The sequence below is a fragment of the Octopus sinensis genome, linkage group LG15, assembly GCF_006345805.1.
Source record: "Octopus sinensis linkage group LG15, ASM634580v1, whole genome shotgun sequence".
NCBI lineage: Eukaryota > Metazoa > Mollusca > Cephalopoda > Octopoda > Octopodidae > Octopus > Octopus sinensis.
Genome location: NC_043011.1, coordinates 34,953,313 through 34,974,829, shown reverse-complemented (window position 1 = coordinate 34,974,829; position 21,517 = coordinate 34,953,313).

Sequence of the window (21,517 nt, the reverse complement as noted above, 5' to 3'; positions counted from 1 at the left end):
TATGAGTGTCCTGACAGATTAGTGGAGATACTCAGACATTTCTACTATCTGTCTTAGGAGCAACTACTCGGCCTCTTTCCTAGCCATCCATGGAGAAAAGCACTCGCTCCAACACTAGTTGCGTTTTTAGGGGTTCCATGATTGAAAACATGGTGAGTTCCTAGATGAAGTATATAGCCGCAACAGATTGGATGGAGTCTATCTAGACCAGTGGGTCTACATGGATCCCCCTGAGAGTCCATATAAGGTTTTGGGGGTTCCACACCACAAAATAGTAAATTGGGGATCCACAAAAGAATTTTAAGAGCCCCTGAAAAAAGATTTTGCTTTAGATGTATGTATTGGTATGAATTGCAAGAAATAGCTAAGTTTCTTTCTCCTAGTTATATTGTTCAATGTGTGAAAAACAAAATAGCCATTTTGAAAGAAGTTTCTATAAAACTAGTTTTTAAACATCAAATGGTCATGGGGGTGCACTTGAATAAAATAGTAATTAAAGGGGTCGATTAATAAAATATGGTTGAGAACCCCTGATCTAAACTAAGATTCACAGGGACCTATTGTGATATGTGGATTCGCTAACTTCTCTTTGCTGATGACTCAGCTCTAGTGAGTCATTCCTTGGAAGATATTCAGAAAACAAAGTACCGTTTTGAATATGCAGCGATGGCCTTCAGACTATCAATATATTTAGCAACATTTAAAGTAGAGAAGTTCTCATATGAGTAGTAACGTTTCTGATGGCATCTACCTGGGTACGGTGGTGAAACGTACGTAGGAACTAGTACTACTACTACAACAATATATGCACACACACACACAGAGGATGCGAAGGGTATTTGAGGACAATTATCTTCAAACCAATTAAAGTTTATTGTATTTTTTTAAGATTCCCCATGATAGATAAAATGCTAACACAAGAAATGAAAGGATATGCAGTCATTTTCGTCTTGTGCGCGGAACACAGCAATTTGGAAATTGCCAGTTTTCTAAATGTTGCAAGATCTTTTGTACACCAAGTTCGAATGGAATTAGAAGCATCTGGCAGGAAGATTTCAACTCTCTCAAAACGGAGAGAAAAAAATCAGAACAAAGAAAAACTTTCTAAAAAGTTGAGACACTGCAATTCATCCATCAAGTTCAAAACATTATCGTTAATGATCTCAGAAAATCAATGTGGATCATCACCAAAGAAGTTCAGGTGTAGGAGTGGACTATCATAAATATGATGCACAAGACATTCAATACAACTTGTGCATACCAAAGAAAGGTTAATTCTTATCTAATCGTTTGATCTGCCCCATGTGATTACTCAACAAGGTTAAAACGTTTTATGAACATGACATGGTTTAGCTCTTCTCTGATGAGAAAACCTTCGATTAAGACCAAAAGTCTAACAAGAAAATATCAGATGGTTATTCGCAGATTCTGAGGTCCCCAGAGTGATGCACACTAAGTTTCCAGCATTTGTGATGGTTTTTGGAGTAGTGAGTAACAAAGGTCACATGATACCACCTCACATTTCCCCCACGAGGTTTTGGAATTAATACTGCTGAATATGTTGAGGTGCCAGGGACAGTTAAGCTGTGGATGGATTAAATATACATAGTGGATGACCATACGTGTTTCTACCTTCTCACAATGCCTACATTATACAGGTATGAATGCCAAGCAATCTTATGCGATCAAGTAGCACCAAACTTGTAGCCTCAAAATTTGCATCATTTAAATCTCATGAACTTCTACACTTTGAGCGTTCTTGAGACAGAGGCCAATGGACATCTTCACAATGCCATAGCTTCACTGGAGGTCACTATTGTCCAGGTGACTGCTGAAATGAATAAGGACTATTCAGTACAGGCATGTCTGGTTCTGGTTTCGCATAGAAGCAGTCATTGAAGCTGAGGATGGATTCGTAGGATAATCCTATAAGAAAACATATCGAGAACATGCACTCATTTTTTTTTTAATGCATTTAGATTTTATCAGATTGGAATTGTTTAACAAATTACTGAATATGTCTTTAAATACTTCTCACTCCCTGTGTGTGTGGGTGTGTATGCACACATACATAAAAACATACATACATACACAGAAAGACCAACGAAAATTTTTGATTTGTCACTTTTCTGTTTTTCTAATTAGATAGGTTTTCTCTTCCTGAATATAACAGTCTTGATGACAAGCAGTATAGCTTCTTAACCACTCATGTAGTGTCAGCGCATAGTCATGGTTGATTTAAATTACACAGCAATATTATTGAAGATTTTCTTTTTAATTAGTGAAAGTTTGTGTTGAGGTAGACCTGAAAGTTATAAAGAATTAAAAACCTCTGTAGAATAGATTACTATTTCTTGCTAATCTATAGCAGTATCTATTGATTTGTTGGTACGACTATTTCATGGAGGCGCCTACAACAACTGTCAATTGATCCTCACATTTTTGTATGAACGTGCCTCTTTTGCACAAACCACTTGTATGTCAGTTAAGTTAATAATGCTGCAAGCTATGAAACACCTTTGATCTTTGGTGGCTCATGTACAGCACCCCCTATTTCCACTCGATATTATCAATAACATTCAATATAATGAGTCCTTTTTTCTTTAATTCTTTCTTTATACATGTACATTATTTAATCCTTAAGCTTAATGTCAGTAGCCATCCCCTAGTTTAAGAAAAAATACAAAAATCCTTGTATAGAACTGTGCGCTTCACAGTTCCAGCAACACAGTGTTTAGCTGTTGTGCGCATACTCACATGTCCAATATAGGAAGCTGCATGCTAGGGAGAGAGAGCACTGTGGTTCATGCAGTGCTGAATCTGGTGTGCTGGAGAAAGGTAGTGGTTCTTTTTGACTCCGCATGAGTTGTCCTTAAAAACGTGTTTATATTCTTGAATGTAATAAAGTATAGAATTAGATTATTATCCTGCTTCCAGCTAGTGTTGCTACCAGCATTTGAAATATAGGGCAGATTTTCCTCCCTTATTTTGTGATTTAGGGGGTATTTTTGAAAAACAAGGGGGAATTCACGACAGTATTCAGTGAACAAATTAAACACACTACCTGGCAGTAGCTAAAACATGAATCAATCAAGTTTATGTATAAATTTTCTTTTTATATGTTTGTTTCTTTTTACACAATATTAAAACAACAGTTAAAAATTTTCTGAAGCAGCACCCCCACTAATTTTATCTACAAGCTGCCACTACTTTTGATATAATATTTGTCTGTTGTCTGAACCACTGCGAATGGACAAACTATAATTATTGTGCCGTAGTTGTCAGAAGAAAGCCTTTGCTCTCCATGTTATAACAAAATTTGGGGCCCAATGACCAGACAGCTAATTTCCAAAATGATGGACTTTCATGTTTGTAGACATTCTTAAGATTTTAACTTTGATCCAAAATGATGTTGATTTAGAGGAAAGGTGGATATCACCAGCTTTTATTCATTTGGATATCACTGGCAAGGTCTAATGTAAGTCTCTTGACAACATCACGGCTAAAACTTCTATTTTGAGACCTGTTGTCACATAAGTCTTTTCATACCCTACTCAAAACACCCCAGAGCTCTCTTGATTTCCATAGTACATTCATCTCTGACAAAAATTTGGAATCTCTTAAGAACCTTCCTGGTTCTCAAATTCTTAGTAATGTCACAGACAGTTACACCATTTGTAACTTTGAAGACGGATGGGTACTCTTCACAGACAAGATGTCCATCCAGAATTGATGCTCGAAATATTTCTGGAAGTTCTTCAGTGCCATCCACATGGTCCATAACCTAGTAATTCATCGCATCCCACAGCCTCCAGAAGAAACAGAGCCAGACAAGATTTCAATCCCTGAAGACATTACCGAAGTCACTGAGTAGTCGAAAAGTGGGAAGTGTTCAAAAGTTGATGCAATCTCCCCAGAAATTTGGAAGAACGAAGGTCTATTGTCATAAACCAAACTTCATGAATTATTTATCTACTGCTGGAAGCAAGGCAAACAACTGCTAAACCTCAGTGGTGTAGCATTCATCACTCTATACAAAAACAAGGGGAATAAATTCGATTAGTCCTTATACTGTGGAATAAGTTAACCTTTCTTCACAGGAAAAAGTCCTTACCATGAATACTTCCCGAAGTCTAGCAGCCATCATCAGAACAACACTTCCAAAAGAGTAATTGTGGACTAAGAAACAACAGAGCGACGAGCTGGCAGAAACGTTAGCACACCGGGCAAAATGCTTAGCGGTATTTCGTCTGTCTTTATGTTCTGAGGTCGACCTTGCCTTTCATCCTCTCAGGGTCGATTAAATAAGTACCAGTTACGCACTGGGATTGATGTAATTGACTTAATCCGTTTGTCTGTCCTTGTTTGTCCCCTCTATGTTTAGCCCCTTGTGGGCAATAAAGAAATAAGAAACAACAGGAGTACTATTGACAGGACACTTATTCCCATGCTGCTACAAGTGGACTGTAGGGAAAAGAACAAGAGATTATACGTGACATTTATTGATATTAACAAAGCATTCAACACTATAATTAATGATGAAATGACCAATATTCCCCCTTCTTGATTCCTAAAATGGTAATTCAGCTACATGAGGGTCAGTGTGGTCAAATCAGTTGCAGCAATGAACCTTCCAAACCCCTCTCAGTAAAGAATGATGTAAGGCAGAGCTACGTCCCCACACTGATTCTTTTCTTCATCTTCAGTATGTTGCTCATAAGGGTCACAGGAGACTTTGATAAGTGCTATTCGGCCTAAGGCATTTACATTTCCAAACCAAGACATTTAAGCAACAGATCGGGAAGCTACAATTCGCCAACATTGCTGCTCACACAGAATTGACCCTGCAGCATATGACATCTTGTTTTGCAGAGACTGCTGAGGTCTTTGGACAGGAAGTCACTTTGAAGATAAAAGTTCTCCAACAGCCCATATCACAACAAAATTACAATCCAAACTATGGGTTAAATAAGGATGTAAACACATTCTTTCTGTGCCACTAATGAGTGGAATAAAGAGGGGAGAGTTTCTTGATTGACCATTTCGCATTTTGTTTACTGCTCTTCACAGAACACATACTCACAGTGAGATTTTGATATGTTTAGATATATTTCAGCTCTCAGTTCTTTTGATTTACAATGTATATATACGAGGGGAAGTCAAAAATTATTTACGCTTTCGCCTGTGGTCACATGATCAAAGTTTGAGCCTGATTGCACCATTTTACTTTCTGGCTTTACTGTGTAAGCATGGCCACTCCACTAGCAATGTTCACCAAAGAAGAACAAAGAGCAATGATTCGATTTACTCTGGAAAAGGATGTGTACGATCAACAGTGCAAGATACCGTACTTTGCTGGCCAACAAACTGAAGCCAGCAATTCACACCAAACGCCGAAGCCTATTGTTGAAGAAAGTTTTGTTGTTGCATGACAATGCATGCCCACCCATCGCTAACAAAGTGACAAGACTTTTTTAAGTTAAAACAGTTCCCAGTGTTTGTAAATATGTGGTTGAGTTGGTGTGCTGGTAGAACTGTCAATGCACACACCCAAGTCTGTGTGTCTAGTTACCTAAAGAATCTCAGATGGAGAACCTTTGCAATGTCTTACAAATCTTCACTATACCTCTAACAGATTGGGTTTGGAGAATCGTGCAAGTTTCTTTTTCTCTTTCTTTGAAAATCCTAATATTTCTAGGTTTTTGTGTAAATTTGTTGGTAACTAATCTAATGCACCTGTGGTGCATATGACTAAAGGTAAAAACGAGAATTTATAGTCAGAATACAAGAGCTGTAAGTTCAACATTAATTCACTTTTGATTGTACATTCACATTTGCTGGTCAGCTGACTTCTTATAAAAGTGTCTGACTTTTGTTCCCTGTCCCACAGAATAATATCAGATCTGTTATGTTTGCACCAAATTTTTGTTTCTATTGATGGGTCCCACCAGTATTTCTTGTTTTTATAGGTGTGAATACATATATATTAGTCCCTTGTTCTTTTACTTGTTTCAGTCATTAGACTGCAGCCATGTTGGGCACTGCTGAGAAGGATTTAGTCAAATAAATGAACCCCAGATCTTACTTTCCTATTTACTTTCCTGGTACTTATTCTGTCAGTTTCTTTTGGTCTATCATTAAGTCATAGGGACCTAAACAAACCAACACCAGTCGTCAAGAGGTGGTAGGGGACAACACACACACACACACACACACACACAGATATGTGTATATATGTTTGTGTATCTATCTTATATATTAAAAGGCAAGTTGTCTGTCTGTGTGTTGTGTGAACCAGTTCTACTACAATTTTCAGCTGAATTTCACCAAACTAGATATGTGTGCTCTCTTTGACTTAGGATGCATTTTCTTATAATTTTTTTCCTTGAAACTCTGTGCCCCCCAACATTGTCTAGGATTCATCTAGGATTTGAACCCACCACGTCTATGCAACAATATGCATTTGATCTTATATATTAAAAGACAAGTTGTCTGTTTGTCTGTCTATCTGTCTGTCTGTGTGTTGTGTGAACCACTTCTACTCCTACAATTTTCAACTGAATTTCACCAAATTTGACATGTGTGCCCCAACATAAATAGACTACATAATTAGACAACATAAATAGACAACATAAATTCACCTAGGATTTAGCTTGAGCCAGCGAAAAAACATGATACACACCCAGCTGGAAAAAATCAATACTTTACTTTGTCAGCTGTAGTGAGCTCTTATCAACTGCTTGCACAGTACTGCCAGCAGTACCCATTTGCGAGTTACAATTTGCCTTTGTTTTCATGTGTTTTCATATAATTATTCCAACTTAAACTAGCAATTTCAAAACTCTTACCCAAAATTTAAAATCCTTAATTCGGTCTGTTTTTGTCAACTACATTTTACTATTTTTTGGGTGCTACACATTCACCGCTTTTTCCTTAAGACTTTTTCTATTGCATAAACTGATAATTTTCCACCATGCCTTGACGCAAAAGATCCATTATAGATCAACAAACAAATGCTGCAAAGGAAAGTATGTATGTGTACAAATGAATCTGCTGAGGATGCCATCAGGAGTAACTCTCTTAATGCACTTAGAATGGCTTCAGTGTGGAGAAGGGAAAGTGAAGAGCAGTGTTGTGATCGGTTAGCACATATTGCTGCACAACGAGCAACATTCAGCACGCTGAGCAAGAAATGCTTCCTCTACTGCTGCTGCACAAGATTGAGAGACTGCAGCACAATGTGCAGATTGACTTACAAGAGATGCTGCAGAGACTGCAGCACAACGCACAGTTCAACTTATAAGAGATGCTTCCTCAACTGCTGCTGTGCATGCTACGGAGACTACAGGGAAAGACAACAGCAACTGGAGGCTACCACTCAGCGAAGGGCTGCACAACGTTCCTACTCAAGGCCTTGTTCCTCGCAATGGTCAATGACAGCATTCAACTATGATCCTACAATTGACTACAGTAATCACCGTGACGTTCAAATAGGCTGCATATCCACAATCTGCCAATTTTGCAGAGCTAAAAAGTGGCCTGGAAAAACTCCCAGCATGTGCTGCTCTAATGGTAAGATCACAGTACTGCTTCTACAAGATCCTCCACCCCTTTTGACTGATCTTTTGACAGGGGCATCTCCTTATTCTCATGACTTTCTCAAGCAGATATGTACCTATGACTGTGCACTCCAAATGACTTCCTTCAGTGCCAACATCATACGAGATGGGCATTTTATGCTTTCCTTTAAAGTGTAGGGGCAGATTTACCATAGAATTGGTTCCCTGCAGCCACATGACACTGCCTCATCTCAGTTTCTTCAGCTCTATTTGGTGGGAGATTATGCTGACCAGGCATACTTAACAAACAGTCCAGGGCAACGCCGGGTACACCTGCTAGCATATATAAAACTGAGAATGTGTGTGTGTGTCTGTCTGTGTGTATATGTGTATCACTGAAACTTGAGAACTACCCAACCGATTTCATTCAGATTTTCCACATGCCTTATTTAGGCTCCATGGCCAAAAAAAAAAAATGTTCAACTTCTTGACTAATGCAAGCTCAGAGAAATCTCTTACACTGTTTCAGTATGACATGTCAAATGTGAAACAATAACATCTCTATTGTAATGTGATGTAATAGTTTCACTATTATATGGTTTCACTTTTAATGCTTTCATTTTTATTAGTTTCACTATGTATATATAGATATATATATGTATATATGTGTGTGTGTATCATCATCATCATCATCATCATCATTTAGCGTCCATATATATATATATATCATCATCATCATCATTTAGCATCCATATATATATATATAGCGTCTATATATATATAGATAGATAGATAGATATATAGGTAGATAGATAGATAGATAGATAGATAGATAGATAGATAGATAGATAGATAGATAGATAGATAGATAGATATATTTATGTGTGTGTATTTGTGTCTGTGTTTGTTGCACCCACCCCCACCCCCTACTATTACTTGACAACCGATGTTGATGTGTTTACGTCTCTGCAACTTAGCGGTTCGGCAGAAGATATTGATAGAATAAGCATCAGGCTTACAAAGAATAGATCCAGGGATCAATTTCTTCAACTAAAATGCAGTGCTTCAGCATGGCCACACTCAAATGACTGAAACAAGAAAAAGTGTAATAAATAAATAAATATATATATGTGTGTGTGTGTTTGTGGCTGTTTGGTAAGCCTTGTATATATATATATATGTATATATATATATATATATATATATTATATATATATATATATTATATATATATATATATATATATATATATATATATATATATATATATATATAAAGATGAGAATGTGTGTGTTTCTGTCTGTCTGTGTATCTATGTGAATCCCTAAAACTTGAGAACTACACAATCATTTTCATTCAAATTTTACAGATACCTTACTTAGGGTCCATGTAGTGTCATAGGCCAAAAATTTTTTAACTTCTTGCCTAGTGCGGACCCACCAGTATCACGTATCAAAACTGAAACAATAACATCACTGTATTGTAATGTCAGATACTTTCACTTTAATAGTTTCACTTTAATACTGAAACTATTAAAATGAAACTATTATTTCACATGTATACAGGCATACATATCTACATACATGCATACATACATACATACATACATACATACATACATACTTAAATACATACATGCATGCATACATACATATCTACATACATACATACATACATACATACATACATTCATACATACATACATACATGCATGCATGCATACATACATATATATATATTATGTACATATATATATATATACATATATATATATATTGCCAGATCTGACTGGCCTGGTGCAGCCTTCGGGCTCCCCAGACCCCAGTTGAACCGTCCAACCCATGCTAGCATGGAAAACGGATGCTAAAAAATGATGATGATGATGATGATGATGATGATGATATATATATATATATGTATGTATACATCTGCATAAATGTATATATATACATGTATATATATACAGATGTATATATATATGAACAATTAAGGAACGGCCATAATAGGCCATTCACCCACTATATGTATACATATATGTGTATAAATGTATTTCTATAGATATAGATGTATATGTATACATATATATGTGCAGATGTATATATATATATATATATATATATATATATATATATATGTATAAGTACATGTAATATGTACACATATATACATGCATACATATATACACCCATATACACACATACACACACACACACACACACACACACACACATATACATAGGTGCAGGTGTGGCTGTGTGGTAACAAACTTGGTTCCAAAACACATGGTCCTGGGTTCAGTCACACTGTGTGGTGACTTGGCATGTGTCTTCTGCTATAGCCTCAGACCAACCAAAGCCTTGTCAGTAGATTTTGTAGACAGAAACTGAAAGAAATCAATCGTATATATATGTATGTATATATGTAAGTCTATGTGTGTCTTTGTCTCTGTGTTTCTCCCTCATCACTGCTTCACAACTGCTGTTTGTTTACTTACATCCCCATAACTTACTGGTTTCACAAAAACAAACAGATAGAATAAGTACCAGGCTTATCAAAATACAAAAAAAGCACTAGGCAGTGTCTCATATTTTTATTTGCCCACTCAGTTGTATCTATCAATTTATCTTTGTGTGTGTGTGTAAGTATGTATGTATATAATATATATATATGGAAATTGCAGCTGTGATACCAGTGCCGGTGGCACATAAGGGAACAATCTGAACGTGGCTGTTGCCAGCGCCGCCCCGACGGGCCTCCGTGCCGGTGGCACGTAAAAAGCACCCACTACACTCACGGAGTGGTTGGTGTTAGGAAGGGCATCCAGTCGTAGAAGCATTGCCAGATAAGACTGGGCCTGGTGCAGCCTTCTGGCTTCCCAGACCCCAGTTGAACCATCCAACCCATGCAAGCATATGATGATGATGATGATATAATACACACACATACACATATACATGTATGTATATGTGCATATTCATATCTATTATATCAAAGTCAATGTCTTTATGTGTGTTCGTGCGTTACTTATACATTCGAAAACTGCTGCCCGATCCTAATGAAATTTGGAACACAAAATCCAAGCCTAGGGTGAAGGGTAATGCTGTGTGTTTCATACAATTTCATGAACCAAAATTACTGAATGGATCCTTATGATATTTGGAGCTTAGATTCAATGCATAAGGGCAGGTGTAATGCAATATGTTTGGTTTCAATTTCAGATGGCTTAAAGTGGGCTGAACCTCCATGGAAATTCATAAAGTTTTGATGTTGATGAAATTTCAACCATGAGTAATTGACACACCTCAAGCAGTATTCTAAAATTTCCACTTCTCATGAGGATTCTAAGACACCCTAATGGGGGCCTTAACTCCCAAATTTTAGTAATTTCTTTTAGGATCCAAAACTAGATCAAAAGTACTGAATGGATCTTTATGAAATTTGGAAATTATATTCTATGCATAAGGGCCATAACCTCCATGACAATTCATATATTTTTGCTGTTGATGAAATTTTAACCATAGATATTAGACACAAATGAAGTAATATTTATAAAATTTCATCTTCTTACCAGTTAGAAAGACCCCTTCACGGGGACTTAACACCCACAATTTAGTCATTTTATCTAAGCAAAGATGAATACAGTTGTACTCTTGGACGCTGTAAGATCACCTGAGCATAAAAGATGAGCATTATTTGTAATTCAATGGTACAACAGTGTAAGAGTTTGCTTTGAGATATACTTAGACTGTGATTTCTGCAATGTGGTGCATAAATTGTCAAGTAAATGAGAGGCATCTTTGCCTCCACTGATTCAGTTGCAAAGTGTTGGGTAAAGTTATTTAGTTGCAGACCTCCTTTCAGTCTTTTTATCATCACTGGGTCACAGATAGTCCCCAGATGAGTGACTGGTTATTCAAAGACATTTATAGATTGTAAATTTATTCTGACCAGTTACGTATCAGTATAGTGGTCATTTGCTAACTCCATAGGTGACACTTTCATTTCTCCTTTGCCCTCATGTCACACAGTTGTTAATGTTTATTTCAGTTGGGTCATGCCCTTCCAATTGCTATAGATCCATAATGCATCTTACAGCTGTGCCTGTCACCTGTATGGTGAGGAATCCTACATTAGGAGTGGTAATGACTAGGGTACAGTAGCTGACTGCTTATTGTGATCATTCGTCTTTTGGTTTCCTGTAGCTTTGCTCTCTTTTACAAACCCAATGAACATACATATATTTCCTATTTCAAAGAAATTCAAACAATATATATAAAACCCAAGTTAAAAAGATTCTCAACAATTCAACTTGTCTGGTTGACATTAAGACACCCACCCCCAATAGGGGCCTTAACTCCCACATTTTAGAGCTCCATGACCTCCAATTTTCAGGTTCTATAAGAAATATAGAATATAGCACAGGAGTGGCTGTGTGATAAGTAGTTTGTTTACCAACCACATGTTTCTGGGTTCAGTCCCACTGTGTGGCACCTAAGGAAAGTGTCTCCTACTATCATGCCAACACACTGGTACCTATATATGCAATATATTATATAAAAGCTATAAGACGGCGAACTGGCAGAAACGTTAGCACACCGGGTGAAATGCTTAGCAGTATTTCGTCTGTCTTTACATTCTGAGTTCAAATTCCGCCAAAGTCAACTTTGCCTTTCATCCTTTCGGGATCGATAAATTAAGTACCAGTTGTGTACTGAGGTCAATCTAATCGACTGCCCCCCCTCTCCCAAAATTTTGGGCCTTGTGCCTAGAGTTGAAAAGATCATATGGAAGCTATATATATTATTTAGTATTTTATACACATGTGAAGGCGCATGGCTCAGTGGTTAGAGCATCGATCTTATGATCATGAGGTTGTGAGTTTGAACCCAGACCAGGCTGCATGTTGTGTTCTTGAGCAAGACACTTTATTTCACATTGCTCCAGTTCACTCAGCTGAAGAAATGAGTTGTGACGTCACTGATGCCAAGCTATATTGGCCTTTCTCTTTCCCTTGGATAACATTAGTGGCATGGAGAGAGGAGGCTGGTATACATGGGCATCTGCTGGTCTTCCATAAACAACCTTGCCTGGACTTGTGTCTTGGAGGGTAACTTTCTAGGTGCAATCCCATGGTCATTCGTGACCAAAGGGGTCTCTGTAATACACATGTATAAGGCGGTGAGCTGGTAGAATTGTTAGAACGCCGGGTGAAATGTTTAGTGGTATTTCGTCTGCCGCTATGATCTGAGTTCAAATTCTGCCAAGGTCGACTTTGCCTTTCATCCTTTCGGGGTCAATAAATTACGTACCAGTTGAGTACTTGGGTCAATGTAATAGACTATCCCCCACCCTCCAAAATTTCAGGCCTCGTGCCTATAGTAGAATGGATCTTATGCAAATATATTGTATATAGATTATTACTGTGTGTCAACTCTGTGTATTCACACATAGAAGTTAGCTATTTTATTGTTGATATTAGAGAGAGAGAGAGACGTTTATACAACTTCACATTATTGCCACATTACTTGTACTTTTTTGGGGGGGGGTTCATTTTGTTTTTACAAATCACACATGTTAAATACCAGCCTTGGCTTTAATTTTGACTAATTAATGATTGTCATTCATGCGTGTCTGCCCATCTTGCCAGTTGTTTGCCGCCTGTCATAAAAAGCCACTCTCTTTCAAGTTCACCGAGAAATTCCACTTTGCTTAATTAGCTACATCACTTGACATCTTGAACATCCACATACATTTCAATTCACGCTAATTATGACAACCATGTTACCACATAATTGCATACATATTAATTAGTATAACGTTCTCTCTTCACACACAGTGAAGTTGCATGGTCTAGAGGTTAGGATATCACACTGATAATCACAAGATTGTAGTTTCAATTCCCAGCCCTGGCAATGCATTGTGTTCTGGAGCAAAACACTTTATTTCAAGTTGCTCCAGTTCACTCAGTTATGGAAGTGCATGTCTTAGTGGTTTGGGAATTGAACTCATGATCGTAAGATTGTGGTTTCAATTCCTGGACTGGGTGAAGCATTGTCTATTGTGTCTGGGGAGAGTCATTTTTGTTTTGTGCCTTATAATTTAACACACTCACCAGTAAAATTTCCATTTATTTTATATTTTTATTTTCCTAAAATTTTCGTTGTGTCTTGCAACCTTTTCAATAGTCTTGACTCTGTCCGTTATTTACACTGCGTTTCCTTTTGTTTGTTTGTGCGCATGTGTGTGGGTCAGTGTGTGTGTGTCTGTGCCTATGCATGCATGCATGTATGTGTGTATGTATGTATGTATGTATGTGTGCATGTATACATGTATGTGTATGCACATGTATATATGTATGTATGTGTGTGCATCTGTCTGTATGTATTCTGCATATTCATGTGCTTGCATGTCTGTGTTTGTGTATTTTTTATGTATATGTGTGTGTGAGCATATGTTTGTATATGTATGCACCTCTGTCTCCTTGTGTGCACATGTCTGTGTGTGTTTTGCAACTATGTACCATGTTTGTATGTATGGATGTGCATCTCTATATGTGTGGATACGTGTTTCCATATGTGTCCTTGTGTGGGGTAAAGTGTGTGTGAAGCATTGCGTTTTTGAGAAAAACACTTCATTTCACATTACTCTAGTTCACTCAGTTGTAGAAGAGTGTGGCATAGTGGTTAGGATGTTGGACTCATGATAAGAAGATTGTGGTTTCAATTCCTGGACCAGGTGATGCATTGTTTCTTGAGCAAAACACTTAATTTCATGTTGTTCCAGTTCACTCAGCTGGGAAAAATGAGTAACGCTGCGATGGATCAGCACACCATTCAGGAGGAGAATATATAAGCCATAGCAACAGGGAAACTGGCCCTTATGACTTTGCATGACTCAAGACAGAAACTTCCCCTTTGACCCTTTTGTTACCGTATTTATTTTGAGATACTTTGGCACGTAAAAAGCACCATCCGAATCATGGCCGAAGCCAGTGCCGCCTCGACTGGCTTCCTGTGCAGGTGGCACGTAAAATGCACCAATCCAACCGTGGCCGATGCCAGCCTCGCCTGGCACCAGTGCAGGTGGCACGTAAAAAGCACCCACTACACTCACGGAGTGGTTGGCGTTAGGAAGGGCATCCAACTGTAGAAACATTGCCAGATAAGACCGGAGCCTGGTGCAGCCTTCTGGCTTCCCAGATCCCCGGTCGAACCGTCCAACCCATGCTAGCATGGAGAACGGACGTTAAACGATGATGATGATGATGATGATGATACTTTGAGTTTCTTTTAATTACTTTGAAATACAACAAAGAATTTAGTAAAATAACTTAGTTATCATTAAGCTAGTGTTAGAAACATAAATTGTAACTAAGGTTTGGTGGAAGATTTTAATTCAAAACTTATGTAAACAAGACATTTGTAGTACAGAGCCAGAGGTGGTTTCAGCCAGGTTGGTATCGAAAGGGTTAACTTTAATTCACTCAGATGCAAACAACTAACCCTGTAATGGACTGGCACCTTGTTGAGGGGAATGTTGTGATATTAGTCATTTATACACTGTGGGAAGTGGGTAGGCAGTCTTGTGAATTCTAGGGTGCAACATAATTTTTTTTTTTTAAATAGGTGACACATAAAAGGAACTCATGCTGGTGACACATACAGTACAATTCTGTAGAGTGGTTGGCATTAGAAAGGGCATCCAGCTGTAGAAACGAAACCAAAACAGTATGGAACCTGGTGCAACTCTCCTGCTTACCAGCCACAATCAAACTACCACATTGGAAAAAGGGACATTGAATGGTGTTGATGATGATGATGATGATGATGAAGTTCTAAGCTAATATATTTCTTGTTCTGTTCATGAGGATCACTAGGAGCAATAATAATTCCCTGTTTCCATAGAGATCAACAGATGAGGGAGGCATATCTTAAAACCTCTTGGGATGAAACTGTGGGGCTAATATGCATATGTGAAGGTGCATGGTCTCATAGTTAGGGTGCTCTGCTCCATGTTTGCAAGATCATAGTTTAAGTTCCTAAACCAGGTGGTACATTGTGTTCTTGAGTAAAACACTTTATTTCTCACTACCCCAGTCCACCCAACTGTAAATGAGTAACACTGTGATGGACTGGCGTCCCATGCAGGGGATAACGTTGCCATCTCAGTCACTTACACATCATGGTAACCAGGGAAGCCACCTTAGGAGTCTCAGGACTCAGGACAGTGAACCTTGTTTTACTCCATGCACAGTCTAAGATAGTAAAGTAAACATTCACACAGAAATCATTTATCCTTTGTTTGTTTCACTGTGGCCATACTGGGGCATCATCTTGAAGAATTTTAGCTGAATGAACCATCAACCCCAGGACTCATATTTCTGAAGCCTGGTATTTATTCTGTTGGTTTCTTTTGCCAGACCACTAAGTCACAGAGACATAGGCATAGGAATGGCTGTGTGGTAAGTAGCTTGCTTACGAATCACATGGTTCAGTCCCACTGTGTGGTACCTTGGGCAAGTGTCTTCTACTATAGCCTCAGGCTGACCAAAGCCTTGTGAGTGGATTTGGTAGACAGAAACTGAAAGAAGCTCATCGTATATATGTATATATATATATGTATGTGTATGTGTGTGTATATGTTTGTCCCCCCAACATCGCTTGACAACCGATGCTCGTGTGTTTGCGTCCCCATAACTTAGTGGTTCGGCAAAAGACACTGATAGAATAAGTACTAGGCTTACAAAGAATAAGTCCTGGAAGTCGATTTGCTCGACTAAAGGTGGTGCTCCAGCATGGCCACAGTCAAATGACTGAAACAAGTAAAAGAGTATAAGCATACCAACAATGATCAACTGGTGGTAGGAGACAAAACAGACATAAAAACACACATGAATGCACATGCACACATACACACACACAAACACACACATGCACACACACACACATCCGTTTAGTTTAGTTTGGGCAGAAACCTTGCAATGCACTCTTAAAAAGCCCCAGTGCTTCTGGCTGTTGGCTACCATCTGTTAATTTCATCTCCCAGGATAACCCAATGGTATGGCAACATACGTTGAACTAATTTCAAACAATAATAACATACAGATGGAAATTCATGGGCTTTATCAATGCACCACAACATTTGTAGAAACATATGTTGTGATGCATCATATATATTGTGTGTGTGTATATGTGTGTGTGTATATACATACATATATATATATATATTATATATATATATATATATATATATATATATATATATATATATGCATATACATATATTATATATATATATATATAATATATATATATATATACATACATATACAAACATATATATATATATATATATATATATATAAATACATATACAAACACACACACACAGAGTACTATCTATATTAGAAGACACAACATATGAAAAGGCTCAACACTACAGTCAGCAGAAAATAATGAGAGACCTAAAATCCATGTTAAACCTATACAGGGAAGGGCTCTCTGTCAAAGAATAGCACTATATGACCAATTTCAAAAGTAAAACCGGTCATTTCTACGGTAGTTCCAAGATACACAATAGTGAGAAAATATGTAACACATGTAGGAAAGCCAAAGACATGATAATCAAAGTCCCTACTCCTAATGACCTCAAATTGAGACCTTTAATAATAGGACCCACATGCGAAGCCCACCGCCTCAGTAACTTTTTAGATACCCTCTTAAAACCATTCTTCAAGCATGTCAAAAGCTACATAAGGGTCGACCTGGATATGCTCAATCACCTTCCTGAAACAATAAACAAAAACACCCAACTAGTATCCTTCGATGTAGTCAACCTCTATTCCAATATCCCCCACAACCTAGAAATAGAGGCAATTCAATTCTGGCTAGAGAGTTACACCAATGAACTCCCACATCGCATCAAAAAAGAATTTGTGATAGAAGGGCTAAAATTTATCTTGGAGAATATCTACTTCATCTTCAAAGACAACTTCTATTGACAAAAATCAGGGACTGCGATGGGTACGAAAATGGCCCCTCTTATGCTAACCTGGTCATGGGATATCTAGAAATTAATCTTTATCATAAGGTACTAGAAAAATAGGGCAACCCATTCTCCCTCTACATAGAAAATAACTGGAAGAGATACTTGGATGACTGTTTCATTCTTTGGCATGTAAATATTCAATTTACGATGGAATATAGCCATCAAAAATGTCCTTTCCTTGGAACTTTCCAAGATGTTTTCGACCAATTTTCCAGGAAGTAGGAAAATTCATTGGAACTTTCCGTGAAGTTTTCGACCACTTTTCCGGATGTTGGGAAATCCTCGGAACATTCCATGAAACGCCCGGAACTTTCCAGGAAGTTTTCGACCAATTTTCCAGGAAGTTAGCTGTAGGAAGTAAGAATTATCAATTCATTCATAATTAATTATTAACTTTCAACTCTATTTTCTTTTCTTCTATTAATTGCATGCTGATTATATATATATGTACGTATGTGTGTGTGTGGACCACTGAAGTCTACAAGTATTTTTCATTCTCTCTCTGTTTATTTTTTCTTATTCCTTTCTGTTGAAGAGCATAGGTTCGAAACATAAACTTCTTCATTTTCCTGAGTGTCAAACTAATACATTTGCTTGATGTTAATGCACTTGCCTTTGTCTTTTGCTTTTCTATAAATTTCAACTATACACACACGCACACACATGACAGGCTTCGTTCACTTTCCATCTATCAAATCTACTCACAAGGATTTTGTTGGGCTGAGGCTATAATAGAAAACACTTGCCCTAGGTGCCATGCAGCAGGACTGAACCCAGAACCACATAGTTGTGAAGCAAACTAATCACCACACGACCATGGATGCCTTGGTCGGCCCAAGGCTTTAGTAGAAGACACTTACCCAAAGTGCCATACCGTGGGACTGAACTTGGAACTATAAGGTTCTTCTGACCACACAGCTACGGCTGTGCCTGCTGAATATGACTCAGAATATATGAAATAAATGAAGAGTTTTATATTCATTTATTTAAAACTGGGCACAACAATCACGTTAGCTGATAAGATATTCTCAAATATCCTCAAATACATTTGCGAATACGTACGCATGTGCGGGACACATTGTATATTCTTTTCTACTCTTGGCACAAGGCCCGAAATTTTTGGGGTCGGGGCCAGTCGATTAGATCAACCCAGTACGCAACTGATGCTTAAATTTATCGATCCTGAGAGGAGGAAAGGCAAAGTCGACCTCGGCAGAATTTGAACTCAGAAATACCGCTCAGCATTTCGCCCGGCATGCTAATGTTTCTGCTAGCTTGCCGCCTTGGGGGAACACACTGAATATTATAATCTCAGATGTACTAAGTCTGAATTCAAAAAGTAAGAAACGACAGCCGGAACACTTTTGATCAAATAACTCCACAAGATCGGAGCCAACTTGTGGCAAAAAAATATCTCAAGTTCGTACAAAGAGCAAACGTACACACATACGGGCGTACGAACATATATACATGCACACATACACATGCATATATATACATATACACATACATGCATACGTATTCATGCACACATACATTCATACATACACGTGCGCACGTGTGTGTGTGTGTGGGGGGGGTATGTGTGTGTGTTTCAATCTCGACTGAAAAAGAACAAAAAACAGACATGTCAAAAATCACAAGGCATAAGATAGAATCTCTTTGAGTTCGTGACTATCCTTAAATGTGTTCATATGACGTAGCGTGCCTTTATGCTCTGATTTCAAATCCGGTTGAAGACGGTACTGTATGTACAGGTATGCGCTGGTCTATCCAACAGGCTATTCATCCCACTTCCCCAACGCAAAGTTCTTGTCCTAGTTAGCAGAATAAAAATATTTAAATAGATAAGTTTGATAACGTTTTGCTCTAACTAGAATTATATGAGAAGTCTAGCTTTTGTTCTGCGTTGGAAAGAATGTGACCCTCTCTCAAGTAAGATTTTTGGAGAGAAAACTGATAACTCAATAAAACTGAAGAATTGCGGAAATAATATATCGTACAGATGACAAAGGAACGATCATTAGAAGATCTAAATTAGAACTTTCATTTTCATTATAGTCCTCTTCTTTCTCTAATACTTTTAGCTATCGAATAACTGACTGGCTTTTAGGTTTGTGTTTGCATGTCAAAATATAAAAAGTATGACGTATAAAATACAGGGTGGTCCAACAGTAGATTTACTATTATTCAGTTATCTCTTTCGCTTGCATATATTAACAGTTTAGATTTTAATTATAAAAAAGATATGAAACCTTTATTCTAGTTAATTTTGTCAAGCTTCCTTTTCAGTTTGTAAGATAGAAATTTAAATATAACGAAATGTTTTAGAAGAAGCTTAAAGTGCCTACGTGATAACTGTAAACCTACTTTTGGACCACCCTTGTATAATTATAAATCTTAATTTTTCTGTACGCTTATATTTGTTACCATCTACTGCGTATACGATTCTAACACACATACACACAAGACATAATTTCACTGAATCATCCTTTTGCCTTATCACCGTTTCTGTCTAGTTTTCTTTAAAATCTGCGCCTATTGTTATTAGGGATCTAACAAATAAGCGGAATACAAATCTTATATATTACTTTATTCTCCGTAGTACTTCTTTTTTTTTTTGTTTTTTGTTTATAATATAAGAGCTAAATGCAGTATTAAGAAGATTAATGATTTCAATAGATTCGTTTAATCTCCAGTATAGTCTACATCTATTAGCGAACACAATTTTGACTGCATGAGTATTTCCCCTTGAGCAAACAATGAGGCCTGCAAATTTCTATGTTCGGATTAACTGTCTTCATGTGTGTGTATTGTATGTACTTTGTCTTCTGATTATAACTCCTGGTACTACTGGCGAACAGTGGTCCCGGTGCGCGCACTCGAGTAGTCGCGCACCCGCGCTAGCTAGCCGTGACTAGTCGATCCTACAACGACTACGTAGCAAAGTAAATAAAACACAAAATAATTTTTTTACACAAAGTAAATAATTTTTGTTAAACAAAGTAAATAAAACTCAAAAACACAAAGTAAATAATTTTTTAAACAAAGTAAACAACACACAAAAACACAAAGTAAGGATCGACTAGTCACGACTAGCTAGCGCGGATTGGCGTGTACTCGAGTGCGCGCACCGGGACCACTGTTCGCTAGTAGTACCTAACTCCTTCTTACATCTACATAGCAATGTGTCTTTATCGAGATGTATATATGAGTGTGTCTTTGTGTTTGTTCCTCCACTAGCTGACAACAGGTGTTGGTTTGTTTATGTCCACGGGATCTTGTTAAAATCTTTCTACCCACTTGAAAATTTTTTAAAAGTGTAATTTTTCATGCCGTTGACAAAAAATCGCTTTAATTCTTTTTCTAGAAATCGTTAATTAAACAATTACAAGTATCTAGAAATTAGGTAGTTTTAGCCAGTCGAAGCCTCGATTGCCGAATATATTAGAAGTCGTGATTGTCTGTCCCCATGGGAACAGAACACAAAATCTTTACGTCAGGCCTGGCCAACACGAATTACTTTGCAGGCCACTTTAATCATAGAAAGTTTTTTGAGGGCCGCTTGTGTAACAGAGTTGAATGCGTTTCGCTTTCTCATGCTATTATTACAATAACGAATGATGATCGTTCATTCAACATGAAATATTATCGTTGTAAAAACAGTGGTATCTTTCTTTTTTTACTTTTCATTACAATTTTTGGCAATCTTTCGTCTCTAGTAGACCTTTCCGTCGATTTCCGTAAAAAATTTTTTTTTTTTTACATATGGGCTTGCGGTAACTTTTGAAGTAATATACATACGTATACACATACACCGAGTAAAAAATTTCAGTTATCTCTCTCTTTCACACATTACTCTCTCTGTCTCTTCACACACACTAACAGAAGCACTTCACTTACACAACATA